This window comes from Neolamprologus multifasciatus, chromosome 8, assembly GCF_963576455.1.
Source record: "Neolamprologus multifasciatus chromosome 8, fNeoMul1.2, whole genome shotgun sequence".
Taxonomy (NCBI): Eukaryota; Metazoa; Chordata; class Actinopteri; order Cichliformes; family Cichlidae; genus Neolamprologus; species Neolamprologus multifasciatus.
In genome coordinates, this window is record NC_140446.1 from 10,946,258 (window position 1) to 10,962,718 (window position 16,461).

The following is a 16,461-nucleotide window of genomic DNA, read 5'->3' on the forward strand; positions in this document are numbered from 1 at the left end:
GTTTAAAAGTCTACAAGAAAAACCCAAACATGAAAAACCACACTTAAAAAAATAAGTTATTAAATTCTCTTTTATCTTTAACAGGTCTGAGAAAAGTGATCACTTGCAGACTGTGACTTTGATAACTTGCCGTAAGATGTGAAAAACATCAGGAAAATCCTACGGTTCCTCTCTGCCATAGACAATAATTATTGTTCAAAAACTGCTAAAACACATCAGTGAGCCAACTTGACACAAACATCATCTTCTGGAAAGCCTTATAAGCGTGTACAACACTGCCTTCCACCAAATCAAATCAAGTCGTGTTTTTTTTAACCAAACAGAGTTAGAGGGCAATGTAATCTCAGCTGTTGGACGGTGTTCAGGAAAGCAGGAACATTTTCTAAATTAAGAATATGCTTCATTTTGTGCCACATGCAAGTTTTAGGGAGATTGCCAGGGTGTATGGTGGAGATAAAGAGACACTGAGGCCCACTGTGAGGTTAAGGTTAGGAAAAGATTACTTTAAAAAATGGAAACTATTTATTTCTGACCTATTTTTAAAGATTGGCAATGTTTGGGGAATCTTTTATAGAGCTGTGGCCACAGGAAGGGTAGGGAAGGAAGAAGGTATTGGGAAAAGATTAGCAAATTGATTTTATTAATTTTATTTACATTACATCAAAAAGATTTTGAAAAGATGTAAGTGGTTGAATAGTTAGGGCTGTTACATGCTTAGAACGGAAAATTACAATAACTTCAAAGAAGATAGGCGTCACCTAATTTACTTAGGCTACTGTTGCTCATCATCTGTCTTATTGTTAACAAATAATTATAAACAAATATATTCTGGGGTAATACTTATATATATATATATATATATATATATCTTGGACTTTGGACATACTAGTCTAAAGTCCAATACTGATTAACCCTAATGACTGTGGGTTTTCAGCAAAATGACAAATTATTAAAGCTGTCAGCTTTAATCTTGTTAAAATGACGTTAACGCCATAACTGCATTAACGCGGCAAATCTCCGTTAGCGAGTTAGCGCGGATCGGCTCGTGAGTTGGGTTGCATGGCGTCAACGCGTTAGCACGGTTAGCTTGTTAACACGTTAGCACCGAGCGGGGCACGGGGTGATCTGCGCTAACTCGCTAACGGAGATTTGCCGTGTTAATGCGGTTATGGCGTTAACGTCATTTTAATGAGATTAACGGTGACAGCACTACAAATTTTATTGCAGTGTACGACATATAATTCACTTTATTAGCTACACTTTGCTAGTAGCCAAATTGAACATCGTTCTGCCTTCAAAACTGCCCTCATTCTTGGTAACATAGATTCAACATTGTGCTTAAAACATACAAATCGCCTGTTCCACCACATCCAAAAGGTGCTTGGATAGAGGTCTGGTGACTGTGGAGGCATATTAAATACAGTGTGCTCATTTTAATGTTCAAGGAACTGTTTGAGATGATTTGTGCTTTGTGACATGGTGCGTTATTGTGCTGGAAGCAGCCAGCAGAAGATGATTCCACTGTGCTCATAAAGGGATGGACGTGGACAGCAACCATACTCAGCTAGGTCGTGGTGTGTAAAATATCAACCATGCTATTACACCACCAGCAGCAGCCTGAACCATTAATATAAGGCGGGATGGATCCATGCCCTTGTGTTGTTTACACCAAATTTTGGCCCTACCAATTGAATGTTGCCACAGAAATGGGGACAGCTAATGTTTTTCCAGTCTTCTCCTGCCCAGTTTTGGTGAGCCTAATCAAACTGTAGGTCCAGCTTCTTGTTCTCAGCTTACATCTGATGTGGTCTTCTGCTGCTGTAGCACATCTACTTCAAGGTTTGACGTGTTGTGCATTCAGAGATGCTCTGCTGCATAACTTGGGCACATTCTTCCAATCTTCTACTGTCCATTTTTGCTGAAATAATGTAAATTGTAGCTTCAGTTCAGCGTTCAGAGATGCTCTTCTGCTTCCAATCAGCTTGAAGCAGTCTGGCCTTTTCCCCCTGACATCTAGCATCAACACAACATTTTCACCCAGGAAACTGCTGCTCACTGAATATTTTCTTTTTTTTCTTTTTCAAGTTGGTTGTGTGGGAAAATCCCAGTACAGTAGATCAACAGTTTTTGAAATACTCAGACTACCCTATCTTGCACTTAAATCACATTTCTTCTCCATTCTGATACTTGTTTGAACTTCAGCACATCATTTTGACCATGCAAGTTGCTGCCATGTGATCGGCTGATTAGATGCCTGTGTAGTAACTGAACAGGTGTACCTAACAAAGTGGCTTGTGAAGCTTTTAATAGGGAGGACCTTAATAGGTGTCCACCAAAGATTAGCGTAATGAGAAATTTGCTGACGATTCAGTGTGTGTCAGTGTGAGGTTGAGGTTTGACCTTTTATCATTCTAGCTATGAGGCATTTGTATGAAACGTTTTTAAAACGAATTCCTGAGTTAAACCTTTTACCAAATCAAACTCTAATCAGTTCATCCTTGAGTCCAAATGAATGTTTGTGTTGAGTAAAGAAATACTGCCTTTTTGTGAATGGGACTACCAACTCAAAAACATAATGCCTGAGGGCACGACTGTCACCGAGGAATAATAAAATCATTATTCAATCTTTGAAATTGCATCCCAGGGTCTTTGTTTAGTCCTCATATTGGTGCTGAACAGCGCACACATATCGCCAGGGTCAGGCTGTAATCACTGCTCAGCTTTCACTCACACAACGTGAAATGAAAGAGATGAGTAATGCGCAGGCTGGAAAGAACGGCATGGCAGAAGTTGCCTGACCCCATTGGAGTTTAAACCAGACTTAGCAACAAACACATCTTCACAGAGCACGAAATAAACATAGTTTACCCCCCCTTTCATGACCAATACTGGAAACAGACGGTATTCAATGGAAACCCAATCATTTATGCATGAGCTCAGCATTTATCCTTCAATTATCATGACTCATGACTTTATCAGACATCACCCCCTCTCACCAACAGGCTTGCGCAAAAGCCTCTGCTTCAAATCTCATCTGACTGTCCTGTTGAGTTCTTTGCAACAAATTAAACCCTTCCTATTATGCAGAATACAAAAGAGACCATGTTAAGATTTGGTAGTGCTGCGGGTCATAGAATGACTCAACGGTAGATATTTAACAGACAAACCGTGAAGCGTGTCGTTCTGTTCAGAGACTCTTTGTTGAGTTTAGTTAAATTGGGATAGAAGAAATGTTCTCATCTCAATCCAAGTGTGACAGGTACTGAACTACTGCACACCTGAAGCAGAAAGTGCAACAAAGTTATATTTGACTAAACTGCAAAAAAGAAGCTTTTCAATTTGATCTACCTTGGCTCCAATTTTGAAAATATATGAAGAGAACTTGAATTCATGGAATATTTTGTAGTCCTTTGATCAAATTTGAAGGTTTAAAGATACTGCTTTCCACTGCCCCACTGATGATTGAATATTGCAGTGACATGTTAATGCTTATAAAGGAGCTAGTCATTTCTAGCAACGCTGCCAAAAATTAGCACTTTGATCTTTGGCAAGCCATATTTTAAAAAAGCAACCCTGGGATGTGTGTGATGAAATAATAAATCGAATACCACTGACAAACTGAATTACATCAGGTTGTGGTACGAATACCTTGCCATTCAGTACTTGAACTAGCTCGAAGAAAAAGCTGCTTGCAAATGAACGCACATATTTTGAGTTACATGTGACCTAACACACAAAATAAACTTAGAAATGCAATTTTCTAAAACACAAAAAAAACAACACAGGAAGATAAAACAAACAAAAACCAGCTGGTTTTTTTTTTGCATCTGTTTCCTTTTTTCTCTGATTTCCACCAGGCATAAACAAAGTGGAGGCAGTTTCTGATAGGTGGGGTGACTCATGTGCTCTGGATGACTTTCTGAAGAAAAAAAAAACAGGCCTACCACCTTCCTCATAATCATCGTCATCATGTTGTTGGTCTCAGTAGTGGATTACATTAGTATTATCCATGAGTGAAATGCAGCCAGCTGTCAGGAAAAAATTCATATTGCGAGAAGATGAAATTCTTGAAAATCTAGAACACCTATTGGGTATCTTGTCTATTACCAGTAATGGACGTTGGAAGCTTATGAAACCAGCATGTGGAAGACAGCGTCTGAAGGCTTAATGGTATCCAGTGCAATGATTGTGATGATGATGTGATTGCTGACTCAGTGACAGCAGTTACAGAATTACGGCAGCATCAGTGAAACATGATATGAGACAACCCATTTTCCAGCTGAGAGCTCTCTTAACTGGACCACCACCACCACCACCACCACCCAGCTGCTTGCAGATAGAATTGTGTCCATGTGCTGTACGGTCACCACAGTCAAGCTATTACCCGTTTAGCTTTGAAGCAGTCCAGTGATGAATTGAACAGTAGCAAGTTTATGATGCTTTATAACATATTATTTTCACTACTATGATTACTATTCCACTTCTGTGTTATTTACTACAATAATATTTCATAAAAATCTCATCAAAAGATCAAAACATTTTGCACAATCAGTTTCTCGCTGCTTTTTGTCCCTGTTGGTTTATGCCAATGCAATATTTAAACATGTTAACAAATATGTGCTTTCACATTTTCTTTAGAACCCGTTTTTATTTGTTAGGTTATAGGAAAATAAATGGGAAAAACCCATCAGAACAAGCCTGAAATTTTTCATCAGTGCAATGTCTAAACCTCAAAGTATTTCCATGTACTTCCATTGTGTTTTATAGACTCAGAAATATGGAAAACATAAACTTTTTGCCCTTTTCTTAAGATGCAGAGCTGGCATGAGTAACCTACATAACCTAGAATTGGTTATTTCACATGTTCCCATTACATACACTCCAGAATTGCTCCACCTATTCTGATTTGGTTTACATATCGAAAAGGAGTAGGAAGAAGTGCACACTTATTTAATCCCATAAATCATCAGGTAATATTTATCCAGCTTCCTTATTCATATACATTAATGAATAAGGAAGCTGGATAAGACAAATTTGGGCCTTTTTTTCATGAGACTCTGTGGGGACAGATTTGCTTTTGTGATCTTGCTTCAAGTGGACATTTCAGCAACTGCATTTCTTAATTATTTTTTTGGTTCATTTATACAGTCTTTATTATTCAGCAGCAATAGCAAAATGGTTTTCCGTGTAAATCTGCTTTATAACACTTCATAGCAAATCCAGTTTTTAAAAAACCCAAAACAGAACTATCACGATACTGAAAAAAACCCTTTCAATGTACACTCTGCTCTATGTGACTATAGAATTTATGGCGACCACATCTTGTTGTAGTTTTTAATCTTTTGGCATTTGCTGACTATATAAACACATTTACCAGGATAAATAGTTATTTATAATGTTTATTCTAGCCAATAATTAGGACGGACAAACTTTAAACTACAGCTGTCAATAACAGAACCTTGACCTAGGGGGAGTCATGGCTCATGCAATCGATTATCTAACAATCGGAAGGTGGATGGGTTGACCCCAACCTCCTCCGGTCCTCGGGCACGATACTAAACCCTGAGTTGTCCCTGATGCATTTGTTATCATGTTAGTTAGCATCATGTCAGATAAATGAATGAGTGTGGTTGGGTGAATGAAAGATGCTATATAAGTACCAGACTACAGTGGGGCAAAAAAGTATTTAGTCAGCCACCGATTGTGCAAGTTCCCCCACTTAAAATGATGACAGAGGTCAGTAATTTGCACCAGAGGTACACTTCAACTGTGAGAGACAGAATGTGAAAAAAAAATCCATGAATTCACATGGTAGGATTTGTAAAGAATTTATTCGTAAATCAGGGTGGAAAATAAGTATTTGGTCACCTCAAACAAGGAAAATCCCTGGCTCTCACAGACCTGTAACGTCTTCTGTAAGAAGCTTTTCTGTCCCCCACTCGTTACCTGTATGAATGGCACCTGTTTGACCTCATCATCTGTATAAAAGACACCTGTCCACAGCCTCAACCAGTCAGACTCCAAACTCCGCCATGGCCAAGACCAAAGAGCTTTCGAAGGACACCAGGAAAAGAATTGTAGACCTGCACCAGACTGGGAAGAGTGAATCTACAATAGGCAAGCAGCTTGGTGTGAAAAAATCAACTGTCGGAGCAATCATCAGAAAATGGAAGACATACAAGACCACTGATAATCTCCCTCGATCTGGGGCTCCACGCAAGATCTCATCCCGTGGGGTCAAAATGATCATGAGAACGGTGAGCAAAGATCCCAGAACCACACGGGGGGACCTGGTGAATGACCTGCAGAGAGCTGGGACCAAAGTAACAAAGGTCACCATCAGTAACACACTACAACGGCAGGGAATCAAATCCCGCAGTGCCAGACGTGTTCCGCTGCTGAAGCCAGTGCATGTCCAGGCCCGTCTGAAGTTTGCCAGAGAGCACATGGATGATACAGCAGAGGATTGGGAGAATGTCATGTGGTCAGATGAAACCAAAGTAGAACTTTTTGGTATAAACTCAACTCGTCGTGTTTGGAGGAAGAAGAATACTGAGTTGCATCCCAAGAACACCATACCTACTGTGAAGCATGGGGGTGGAAACATCATGCTATGGGGCTGTTTTTTCTGCCAAGGGGACAGGACGACTGATCCGTGTTAAGGACAGAATAAATGGGGCCAAGTATCGTGAGATTTTGAGCCAAAACCTCCTTCCATCAGTGAGAACTTTGAAGATGAAACGAGGCTGGGTCTTCCAACATGACAATGATCCAAAACACACCGCCCCGGGCAACAAAGGAGTGGCTCCGTAAGAAGCATTTGAAAGTCCTGGAGTGGCCTAGCCAGTCTCCAGACCTCAACCCCATAGAAAATCTGTGGCGGGAGTTGAAAGTCCGTGTTGCTCGGCGACAGCCCCAAAACATCACTGCTCTTGAGAAGATCTGCATGGAGGAATGGGCCAAAATACCAGCTACTGTGTGTGCAAACCTGGTAAAGACCTATAGTAAACGTTTGACCTCTGTTATTGCCAACAAAGGTTATGTTACAAAGTATTGAGTTGTATTTTTGTTATTGACCAAATACTTATTTTCCACCCTGATTTACGAATAAATTCTTTACAAATCCTACCATGTGAATTCATGGATTTTTTTTTCACATTCTGTCTCTCACAGTTGAAGTGTACCTCTGGTGCAAATTACTGACCTCTGTCATCATTTTAAGTGGGGGAACTTGCACAATCGGTGGCTGACTAAATACTTTTTTGCCCCACTGTATTTACCTTCCATCTGACTCCAATAACTGCTTTGAGGTGGTTTATATTGCAAGGTAGAAAAAACCTTAATTCAAAAGAACCATCCACAATCACATGATCCCCTATAAGCAAACACTTGGCAACAGTGGGAAGGAAAAACTCTCTTTTAACAGGCAGAACCAGGCTTGGGGAGGGGCGACCATCTGTTGTGACGGTTTGGGGGATGAAGGGAAAGAGAAGAGAGCAGAGAGAAACAGGACAAAAGGGAAACTGTAGGAAAGAGTTTAATTATTTCTAATGATTAAATAAAGCAGTGGTGTATAAACAGACAGAGTGTGAAAAGAGATAAATGAAGGAGAAACGCTCAGTGCATCATGGGAAGCTAGTTAGTTAAATTAGCTGGATGAGCAGCCTAGTATGATCAGACTATTTTTACAGTATTATCACTTCATAAACAGTGAGCGTGGTCTTAGGGCACGAATGGTATTGGCTGTTTCTAGTGAAGAAGGCAATTTCAGATTCTGGGTTATTTCCCAAGGGTCACCACAGATCGATCCACCTGTCACATATTTTACACTGGATGCTTGTGTCGCCCCCAGAATCAAACCAGGGATTTAGGTCTAAAAGGGAAATGTGCTAACTACTAGACTCTTGCCATTTCTAGAGTAAGCCATTTAATTATTTTTCTTTTTATTCTTAGGGTATATTTTATTTATACATATTTATATATTTCAGTTGGATTAAAAAACACTGATTATTTTTTGAAATTCATAGTAATCTAAACATGCTTGCACTTGCTGATGTAAATCACTCATAATGAACCTAGTTAGAGAACCCGCCTTGGGGAAGAGGCACTTGAATAGCATAACTGACATTTGTTAACTTAGTTCGTTGGATTTAGGACACGAGCAGCAGAGCAGAAAAGCTAGTATTTATATCAATACTTTATAACCAGTCTGCGTGGTGTAGGGCATTGTTTTGAAAATAAACATGTCCTCTCCAGTCTAGCAGGTCATTTCAGATGCTCTCATATTTCCCAATTGTCACCACAGCAAATACATCATGGATTTTTGGCATGTAAAGACAAAGAAGATCCCGGCAGAACCACCTCTGCCATTTCTAGAGTTAAGTTATTTAAATAATTGTGTTTTGAATTCTTCTTTAAATCGTCTTTTACGTTATTATTTGTACATTTCATGTTACATTGAAAATTATAGTAAGTAACTTCGGAAATCTAAACAGTTTCTATTTCAAATTTATTTTGTTGGTGTCAGCTTATTCATAACACAATAGTGATGACTCTTTGCAGGGTCATCCCTCCCTTTCTGTGAATTTTTGCTGAAGGTCCCAGACTCCACAGTTAGAACTGATTTCTACATTTCTTCTTAGGAAACCCGCGTGTCATCCGTTTGACCTCTCACCCAAGCACCACACAACACCAGAGAGAGACTGAGAGAGAGAGAGAGAGAGAGAGAGAGAGAGAGAGAGAGAGAGAGAGAGAGAGAGACTGACTCCCACTGTTCGCGTCGGGAGCCTGAGCGAGAGGCAGAAGCGAAAGAAAGACTGTCACACAGCCTGGCTTGCATGCTTTAACTTGTTCTCATGTAACCGCCCGTGAAAGAAAGATACAGAAGAAGAAAACAGAACAATTGCATGGATTTACCAATGATTTTAAATCTCGTGACCACTGACCAGGGAATATGAGCCGGCTATGAGAAGTTGTTTGATCCGACCGGACGTGCGAGCGCTGCCGCCTCCAATAAAGAAACTCATGGTAGGTTTTATTTCACACAGCAACCTGCTGTATTTTCACGACTGTTTAACCTTTTTTAACATCAGTTTTCTGCTGTGAAACCTGTTGTCAGCGCCAGTTTAAAATAGTTTATGCACTCGCTTCTCTGGCTGTGTGTCTGAAGGGAGCGGGTGCAGAAATGGAAAAGTTTATGGCTGATTTGACTGTGCGCGCACAGTGTATAGCTACGGAGACATCATAAGTATAACGGACTCCTTTCAGCGCAGAGGCGCCCGCTCTCCCTAAAGGGAATGAATAGGTCACTATGTATTCTAATCAAACACAAGATTTGACTCATTTTAAAGCGGCGGAGAGAGCCGCCGCTCCTGAGAGTTACCGACAAGAGCGCCAATCGTGGGCGAACATCGTGGAGATCATTCGCAAAACTATCCAGGAAATCTTATTCAAGTCGCAATCAGTGAAGCGGTCGCTTTTATTCTAAAGTAACCACAACGAGGTCTTTGGTCACATTTCCTGCGAGAAAATGTGGCTTCCATTCATGAGATGCAGGATTTTCAACCGTGAGAGACCAAACAAAAGGATTTCCTGCTGACCAATGAGAGCAGGGGAAGCCTCTGGAGGGACCGAGCGGTCCTCTCTTTGTCCAACAACACCAGACCGACCACTGATGCCTGCCGCGAAGCCAGCGTGACCGGGGGTGTTTGGGAGGGAGACGGCATCTTTTTGAGATTGCGCGTAAAGGCGCACCTCACAGTCAAGCAGGATCTGAAAACACCTGCACATTTATCTTTAACTGCCTGAAAGAATTTGCAGGAGGTAGACATTTAAATCAGAATATGCTGGTGCTTTATGGAGTCATGTGATGTGCTAGGTTACTGGCTGACACATGCTCCTCGGTGTGAATCACCTCACACCTCACCTCCTTCCCCCTTAACTTTCGGCTTGGTTAAGTTAATGTGCACTATAGCTACTACAAGGGATTTTAATTACTGTAATTGAGCTTTTAATTGAGCACAGGTAGCACAGTGGCTGCAGTGGTCTCAAACGCTGAGAGAACTTAATCGGCGAAAGAGCACTTAAGTGGCAGGACAATGCAGAGGTGATGGGAAATCTGTCAAGAGCACTAGTGCTGGCTTGAGCAGTTCATTGATTAGATGAATGCCAGGGAATTAATGAAGTGTTTAAAGAGCTGAGACATTTATCAAGCAGAAATACCACGCATCCTATAGCGACCATCAACTTAAATGATTTGTGTCACCGTACATCTCATATTTGTGGGTTTTATTAAGGGCAGTTAACTGTGCAAGCAATGTGAAGACGTCATCTTTTTTTTAAATTACATATCATGAACTACTAAGCACTCATTCAAAAAATAAATTAAAGAACAACCAGTGATGAAATTAATAATTGCTATCATCCATAAAGAACACTTATTGTTAAAGCTTATATATATCATGTCATGTTGTTTATATGGCGCGGCAGGATATATACAGTGTGTGTGTGTGTGTGTCTGTGCCAGGATGTGTAGCTGTTTGTAAGTTGACACAGTCTATGTGGGAAGCCGAGTCGTAGGCGTAAGTGTGGTGGGGATTCTCTTTCTCACTGCAGTATATTATTATACAGTGAGTGGGATGGATGATTAAAATGATTTAAATGCCTCGGCTGAGGGTAGCGTGCGTGGCCTCTAGCAGCCTCACTGTTTTTGTTTGAGCTCTTTTTTAAAGATTTCTACCCACAACAGATTTCTGGACTGACTGAAGCACTTTGATGAATTACTCTGGCCAGCCCAAGTTGATCTATCATATCAAACTTCTGACTGGTGTAGCGTCAACGTCTCTCCTCATACTGGGCTGATGAGGCATTCATTTCGCAACTTGAAGAAGCAGAGCTATGAATGAATAATATTTCTGTCAAGTATGAGAAGAAAGATTTTTTTCAATGAGGCTTTGATTACGTGTAAATGTGAGCACAGCGGGATTAACAGCTTCAAACACTGGTTTTTCTCCAGTCCTGAAGATGATCACGCTTCTTTCACAGAAAGGATAAGATCAGTTTTGATGTGAAACATCACGACGGCAGAAAAATGGATATAAATATGACGTGGTGATCATCTTATTGCTAAGCAGACCACAGTCTGTATGTAAAAGATGCCTCGGGTTCTGAAAAACGATGGGGAATGCATGAGCAGATCAGCAGAAGCCAAGAAGACAGAACTTTAAGAGAAAATAACCCTACTTCTCTCCTGATTTATGACCTCAGTATACTTTTCTTTTGTATACATTTCTTTATTTTTGGCCTTATTTACAAGTTTCAAGCCATATTTATTGCCAACACGTTCTCACTCCCTAGGGGTTATTGCAGCACTATAATTATTTTCCAAGAAAAGGTTTAAATTGACGTAAAACACATGATAAGCAGAAAATGACTATGACAAGTTGTTACCCCATAAATGACTGACAAGTGACTCCTCATCATGGGTAAAGAGTCCCACTTCCTGACCAGGGCCATGCAGAGACGTTTAAAGGGGCGGGTGCTCAAAGCTAAAAAGTGGCACATTGAACCAGGCTGAATAACAACAACACACATTCATCGAGAATCTAATATGGGCAACAAGGCAAAGCAAACGTAGCCTATGTTTTACCTGATGGGTACAATGTTGCTGTTAAGGTGTTGCTGCTGCTCCTGCTGCTGATAGTGCTGGAGGCAACAAAAAACAGAAATAAACTAGACTGTGAATCACTCTTTGCTTCTCTTCTTCCTTCCATCATTTCATATATCACTCTCCACTTGCTGTCCATCTGAGAACAAGGCACAACTTGCTATTGCAATAAACTATTATTTAATTATCCATACTTAACAACTCTTACACTTAATCTATAATAAAATGATGACATAAAAATGTTATAGAAGCAAAACATTTCAGTTGTGCTTATTATTTTTGTTTATACTGGAATACCTCTCCAACAACTGGTACATGTGTTAATGTTACCTGTGCTCTTTGTAATCCAGCTGCTGAGGGATCCACTACCTTTAGTAGCCTCACACAGCTCCTACTGTTTCCTCCTCATGTCCTTACCAGCCATGTCTGGACAATGTTATATCACGAGTAATAATTTAAAAATCCATATCCATAAAACACACACATGCACACACAGTGACATTTTAGACCTTCTTCAGAATACTGTATATACTGTGGGCACAAGTTTCCATCATGGTGCTGATCCAGAATCCTTCCCTTATTATTTATTACTAGAGCTACAATAATAAAGCAATGAGGGGAAAAAGGTAATAAATATGAAATAATGTATTTATGATGATTCCATTTGTTTCACTATCCACTCTGTGCAGGGGGAAAGCTTATTACATTTTTAAACTGTAGAGATACAATAATTTTGCTGCTGTAAAATCAGCATTTTGTCTTATTTAAAATATAAATCTAATATAATCTGTTTCTTAATGTATGTTCTTTAAAATACAGTGTTTTTTAAATATTATAATTATAATCATTATTATGTGGACATGCATATTAGATCGTTTTTTAGTGAAATATAATCCCTCCAGAAAGGCAGGAAAAGCCCGGAAACTTACTTTAAAACTAAATATGTTCCCTAAAACGGTGGACAGAACTACAGACCCATGACAGCCTTACACAGGTAGCCAGCAGCTATGACCAGCACTACTTGTGCAGTTAATAAAAGGACAGTTATGTTTGTCACGCTGTTGCACACACAGCACGCTCGTTTGTTTCAGTTCATCAGTTGCAACAAGACAGCTTACCAACGCGTACGTAATAAGCTAATACTCCTGTGTGCTATACACTACAGTGTACGCTGTACACCTACTCACTGGTTTTGTCGCATCAGTCTGTGTCTCTGAGTTAACTTGTGTTTCTCCTACAGCTCCGGACCACAAAAAATGCGCGTGCTCTTTGTGAGCTCATTCCCGACTCGTAACCAGCGCGTTCTGCCGTCAAGGGCGATCATTGGTTAAATGTGATCATGTGACTAATACAAGCCAGATCCTTTTATTTAGCAAAACTATGATTAATAGCTAAATATTATTGTTGAAGGGGCACAGACAGGACTCCGCACGCACACACACATATAAAAAAAAATAATTAAAAATTAAAAAAACAATTGCCTCAACAAAAGGGCACTTTGGGAACCCATCAGGAAAGGGGCGGGTGCTCAAGCCCCTTCCGCCCCCCCCTCTGCACGTGCCTGTTCCTGACCATGACATCTGAGCAAGGAGTGGAAGTGATGTCATTGGCCAAAATGCAGAACTTATGATAAAAAAAAACTTGCGGCTTAAAATTTGTCATCTCCAAACCGTTACGTGTCTATATCTCATTTACAAAATTGATGGCTCAGACTTGATGCAAATGATTTTTCTGCTGGTTATGAAGTGGAAGCTGCTTGTCCTGAACTTTGCAGCTCTCTTTTTCAGACCTATCTTTGTTCACTGCAGTGGTGAGTTGTGCGTTTTCCTTTGTTTTTCAACCCACCGTTTAGTCCATGAATAATGCATGTTGCCTGGCTCCAACAGCCTCTACTTTCACCAAGAATCTTTCAAAAGGGGCCGAGTTCATTTAAGTTGATATGAGATTTGTATAGATCACAGGAATGTAAATAACAAGCTCAAGCTGTTTAAGCAGGGTTTGTTTTTCCTAATGATTTTTTTTATGTATTCAAAATCAAGCATTCTGTTGAGCAAATGACAAAGGCTAACTTTAACTATATTTCCAAGGATGTAGTTTTATAAACTACACCAAAGTTATAGGCTGTTATATATTGTAAGTTTGATAAAGAAGAAATGCTAACCTATCTTTGTTGGAATTTTCTCAGGAGAAGGGGATGCAATAGACACAGCAGATGCAGTCTATAGGAATTCAATTTAAGTGACCTTTACCATTACAATTACCATAGAGAATTTAAAAGAAAATATGCAAAGGGCTGTGGTCTCTTCAGAGTCATGGATTTAAAGTCATTAGACACTGACAGTGATGAAACGTATCCCAATGTTTGGACGAAGGATGAATTACACACCGGATTAGTGCAAGTGCACAAGATGAACCCAAGTGTTTTGTGCAGTGGGGCAGCTTCTATTAGCAGAGAGAAGTGAAGACTTTCATGTGAATTGTGCCATTGTGCATTTAGTGTCACATGCATTTGCCACGTCGGTGCGTTTGTTTATTCATGCAGTTTTAATTTAGGTGAAATTTTCACCGGGATAATCCAGTCCATAAATCTTGAAACGTTTTCATATTCTGCCGAGGCCCCGGCGGTGTCATGATTTATCAAAATGAACTAGAAAGCGGAAGTATTAATGAACACTGGTGCATGGTCTGTCTTCCTGCCAGCTTCCTTTTGCCCCACATTTCTTTGTTTTCAGTGAGAACTCGTCTGGGACATTTTGCACCAAATGGGGCAACAGTGTGTCCCAGAGCAGCTCTGTCTCATCCCAAAAGCCTCTGATCAGACCCTGTGGCATTTTTTCCCTGGTGGTCAAGGGAAGCCAACTACCCGACTTTCTGTTCAGATTTTAGTAGTTATTTAAAGAAAAAAACAATCTGTCCAACAGTTTCAGTAATTCTTCTCCCCTCCTGTTATCTTTCTCACTCATCACTGAGGACTCGTCTGTAAAATGCACTGAAGCACTGTACTTCTGAATGCTGGAGAGATTATGGCTGTTTACAGCTTGTGCAGGCTTGTTTGTGTTCTCAGTCTGTTATGCTGGGCCCTGAACATTTGATCTAGCTTTAAATGATAAGGAAGCATGGACAGTATCATTGTACATCAGGCAAGTAAAGCAGGGTTTGTAAGCAAAGGTGCCCTGATTGCATTGGGAAAGAGAGCACACTGCATGTCGGTAAACGTCAGCATCGGGTGTGTTGCATACTCTCTGCACATCCTGTATCTGCATGTTTTGTGTAAAATGCAATCGTGTGGTTTAGGGTTACTGTCTCACTTGGCTTCCTCAAAATTGTACCTCACACCACACCACAGATCAGTGCTTTTGATATTGAACACATAGCTTTCTTTTTCTCAGTGACTCATGCATTCCAGCCCTGCTCTGATAACTGGCACCCATTTTGTTCTCTTACATGGCCTTTTCCCATCCTGTAGCACCACTGTGTTTCACAAGTGAAGCATCTGACCTCTGTCTTGTTTCTTTAAAAAAAAAAAAAAAATTCAACCACTGCTGCAGGATGCTTTATATCAAGTTTTCACTGGTGCACTGATCATTAGACATATTGAAATATGAAAAAAAATCTGTCAAGTTTTCACCCTCCTTTCAGGCTTTTTACCAAACCTTTGTTTTCTTCAGCACTGGCTGCATGTTGCATGCTGTAAATTCAGTATGTAATCAACCCTCAGCAATACGAACCCCTCCCACTCCCACAACATGACGTCTTTTCAGTTAAGCTGTGTCCTCAGGGAGTCTGCTCTGAGGATTAGAGAGAAACTTACATTTTTGAAAATGTCCATATTTAGTATTCACCTCTTGCTTAAATAGTTTCAGTTCTGTTTAGTTTGAATTCTGCTTTTCCAATTTTAAATATCTGTGTCATTTTTCCTATTAGAGATTTTCAGTGTCATTGGAGCCCCGTTGTATTACTGTTGACGCATACTGACACATCCATGTTTTCCTATAAAAGGTTGCTGTGAAGGCATCATCAGAAATGCAGCGTAGTACAGATTCTGTACTGTTTGGTCAGTTACGGAGTTTTGCGTGGGAGAATCGTATGAAAAGAAGCAGCCATAGCGAGATGAAAAGGTCGGCACGTGTCTTGGTCCTCGCTGTTGTTTTCCACTGTCACACAACAAAACATCAAGGTGAAAAGTTGCACTGAGCCAGGGCGTCTCAGTTGCTCACAGTCGCTCATGGCATAGTTTGGTGTGACTAAACCCACCACAGTGGAAAAACCCTATAATACCTGTCTTCCTGCAATGTGCATTCATAAACTGTACTCATGGCCGCAGAGCAGTTTTGTTTTGAAAACTAATCTTTGTGGGTTAGACACCCACTTGGCCAAGAGATTTCTGGTCAGTGTTGAAAACCCTCAAAATCTGTGAAGTGTTTACCCTCCCCTTATGTCAACAGAATATTGTCAACAAAACAAAAAACTTCCACCTTCTTTTTATTTTCTGTATTCAAAGATTTTCTCTAATTTAAAACTGAATATTTTTTTGTGTTTTCAATGTTTGAGCAAAACAAGTAATTTGAAGACTTTATTTATTTGTCAGAGCTTTATCATTCAAAGAATTCCATTTCCCGTGAAGACTGCACATCTTGCAGACTTTAGTGGAAACATACATGTATCTCATTAGTATGCAAAAGAGCTCTTTGCGTCACCGTAAACAAACCGGCTGTCAGAAGCTGTGTTGTTCTCTATGCCTATTTAAAAGTCTTAGGCCATTCAAGCAGTCTATCAAAAGAGACGTTGGCTCTTAA

At 40.1% G+C, this 16,461-nt stretch overlaps 1 protein-coding gene and 1 long non-coding RNA gene across 2 annotated transcripts in view; one reads left to right on the forward strand and one right to left on the reverse strand.

The window, feature by feature from the left end:
• LOC146512543 (uncharacterized) overlaps positions 1-16,461 on the reverse strand; it is a 74,668-nt gene that overhangs the window by 17,701 nt on the left and 40,506 nt on the right. The gene's annotated exons all lie outside the window — the stretch shown is intronic.
• chst15b (carbohydrate (N-acetylgalactosamine 4-sulfate 6-O) sulfotransferase 15b) overlaps positions 8,747-16,461 on the forward strand; it is a 41,430-nt gene continuing 33,715 nt past the window's right edge. Inside the window, exon 1 of the mRNA XM_085169935.1 lies at positions 8,747-9,027. The gene's annotated coding sequence lies outside the window, so the exon portion shown is untranslated. The remainder of the gene's footprint in view (positions 9,028-16,461) is intronic.